Source organism: Anneissia japonica, unplaced genomic scaffold (assembly GCF_011630105.1).
Source record: "Anneissia japonica isolate Jap-2015-1 unplaced genomic scaffold, ASM1163010v1 scaffold287752_len1182401_cov188, whole genome shotgun sequence".
NCBI lineage: Eukaryota > Metazoa > Echinodermata > Crinoidea > Comatulida > Comatulidae > Anneissia > Anneissia japonica.
Genome location: NW_022687544.1, coordinates 273028 through 276121, shown reverse-complemented (window position 1 = coordinate 276121; position 3094 = coordinate 273028). Strand labels below are relative to the sequence as shown.

The 3094-nt window shown below is 34.9% G+C and overlaps 1 protein-coding gene across 2 annotated transcripts in view; it reads left to right on the top strand.

Moving 5' to 3' along the window:
- The first annotated feature begins 1623 nt into the window (after window positions 1-1623).
- LOC117119548 (kynureninase-like) overlaps window positions 1624-3094 on the top strand; it is a 34582-nt gene continuing 33111 nt past the window's right edge. The window contains exon 1 of one of the 2 annotated variants that reach the window (XM_033264375.1): window positions 1624-1762. The gene's annotated coding sequence lies outside the window, so the exon portion shown is untranslated. The other variant, XM_033264381.1, reaches the window with a different exon arrangement.

Below are 3094 nucleotides of genomic sequence, written 5' to 3'. Positions count from 1 at the left end.
TGGTGGGGGAAGGGGCGAGTAATTGGAGGGCGATCCCCCCAGCAGCCCTATAGATACGCCTCTGTCCAGGACGACCTGGGCGTCTTTAAGCTGTTTTAAAACGATTTCAAGGAGTGTTTGTTTTTAATAGAGCCACGTACAATTTGAGTTTTAATGTACATTACGTTTAATTTGAGCACTCAAACTATAATGTACACCGTACATTTCTTTACTTAAACAAACAAAAAATGCATAGGCATACTGATCGAATTTTAGTAACGCGTCAGTGAATTAAGTATTCACGTAAATACTTTTTAATGACTCAATTACTGCATGACCGTTTTTATACTTTTAATAAAACCAATTCCTGTTTTCTGCAAAATGCGTGTTTCAAAATCACATGAAAGGCGGGACCGTCCCGCACGATGCGAGACGGTTGGTAACTATGTCTTGAGTCATACCGTACTATCTCCATGCTATCTTGTGGCTGTCTCCTAAGAGAGAATGCACCGGCTATACAGGCTGTCAGCATCTATTTCCGGATATTTAAGTGCCAAAAAAAGTTGAGGGCAGGGGTGGATATGCTCTCAGACCCCACTAAATTTAAATCATGTATCCGTAGAATGGGGTGGCAATTTCAAAACCAAATGTCCCCAAACGGCCAGACCACTTTCAAAATGCTTCCGACAGCTATGCCTGATGATTGAGGCTGTGCCCTCATGAAACAGTCTGTAGTGCAAAATAAAATGTTGAGTTTGTAACCTAGTTTCTTTGATTGCTTATTTATAGTGCTCTACGTGTGTATTGAGCACTTTCGTCTTCATGATCTGGTTCAAACTAACCACGCAGATTATATATATATATATATATATTAATAAATATTTCTATGTCTCCTACAAGTCAAAGTATCGTAGCAGTTTATTTTGTCTGCGTCTACCTACTGATTTATTCATACGATGAGACATACGTGGATCCACATCAACAACACCGATTGAATATGAATTTATATATATATATATATATATATATACATATATAATATATAATATATAATAAAACAACAAACGTTTGTTAACCCTGAAGAAGGGAGCAGGCGGTTGACGTTTTCCCAGGATATATAAAAATGTATTTAATAACGAATATTTCGCTCTCTTCTTCAGCGTAATGCCTACTGATTTATACATATAGGCATTAAGCTGAAGAAGAGAGCAGGCGGCTCCCGAAATATTCGTTATAAATAAATTTTAATATATCCTGCAAGAAATAAGATAAGTTTTTACACTAGAACGATTTGATAACGATTGATCAGTTATGCTATAACAACATATTTGACAAATCAAATCAGATGACGTCATAATCATAGAAAACATTAAAATCGTAATAGTAGCAACGATTTTATCGTTTTCCATGATTATGACGTCATCTGATTTGATTTGTTAAAATATTTTGTTATCGTATACACGAACGATAAATCGTTATCGAATCGTCCTAGTGTAAAAACTTCTCTTATTTCTTTTGTTTTCTATATGAACAATCTTTTTTTAGCTTTTTTATCGTTATAGTTATCGTTGAAGTATAAACAGGCTTTTTTTACCACACAGGTGGGCGTGGTTTAACGAAGAATGACTGTCGAATACGGCCATTTCTTTTATATTATTTTACTAGAAAAGAGGGCGCTACTCAAAGTAAATATTTACCATATTTACCAAGATATTTAAAAAAACGTGTTACGGCCTGGTGGGTAAAAGTTTCCAACAAGACAGCAAAAACAAGCTCAAGACAGGTATGTTAGAAAGCCAGTGCTGCTAGAAAGTATTAGTTGATCTTGATTGCTAGGCATTTCGCATTTTGTCACTTCACGATTGACTTTTAATTAATCTGACATAAGTTCATAAGGACTACCTAACTAAAGCCTACCTAGGCCTAGGTCGGCACGTCCTAGCAAGGAGGTAGGTAGTAGAGTTAAATGCTGGTCACTTCGGCCCAGCCAACGTTTTAGTATTTTAACATTAACGGTTTTTTAACGTGTCCGATTTATCATATTTGATACTTTAATTCTGTTGCTTTAATAATTTGTTTTGATTCGATTATGATATGTTTAAACGTGTTTTAAACGTGTCAACTCGGCCCACTCGGCCCCAAGCCAACTCGGCCCAGACGACAACTTTATATGAATATATAAATATATATACGATTATATTGATTTATTTCCGTATCATTTGGGTAGTTGGTTTTGGTCCGAGTATTTGTCATGGGCCAAGTTGGTTTTGGTCCGAGTTGGTTTGGGGCGATTTGGTTTTGGGCCGAAGTGACCTGCTGCCGTAGAGTTAGGCCTAGCCTTTTGTAGGCAGCAAAAAGGTTTAACCATGGACCTATTAATAGGTCCATTGTTTAACAAAACATTTTGTATGGTATAATACCGATAATACAATATTATAAATGTCCGTATTGACTTTTTTTTTATGCCAAATCCCCAAGGGAGCCTAGGCCAGGCATAACATACAAGAATGATCTAAATTTTAAGTTTAACAAATATAGAATTCTTAATGGTAACTATTGGTAAGCCTATTTATTTGTTAAGTAAGGATAATATATATTTTAATAATAATAATATGGTTAATGGTTAACATAAATAGACGTCCACTGACTCGTTTGATTATCTGGTCAATATGTGGTTGACATTTCAAATCGTTTGAAATCCTAATACAGTACCTAAGATGTTAACAGAGATAGTGTGTTTAAGTTGCTTATCTTTGCTGCATGGTAAGATTTAGCAAATGTGAGATCCATATACATACATTTATCATGAGTAATAGTCCAGCAAACTTTGGTTGGTTGCATTTTTTTTTTGCTATATTTTTTAAAAATTGGATATGATGTAGAGTAGACATAGATAAATCAAAAAAGTATGTGCAACATTTTTTTTTTCATGCGTAAGGGGGGTTGCCAGCCGTTTCAAAATGGCCGCCATTTTTTCCTAAAATTGTCACTAACATTGTAAATTTATGTCATTAAAATGCAGTATTCAATTGGAAATCCACTGATAACAATGACAGAAACAGTTAACTAAATATTGTACACATTTTTGAGCTATTACAATTTAAAATGGCTGCCA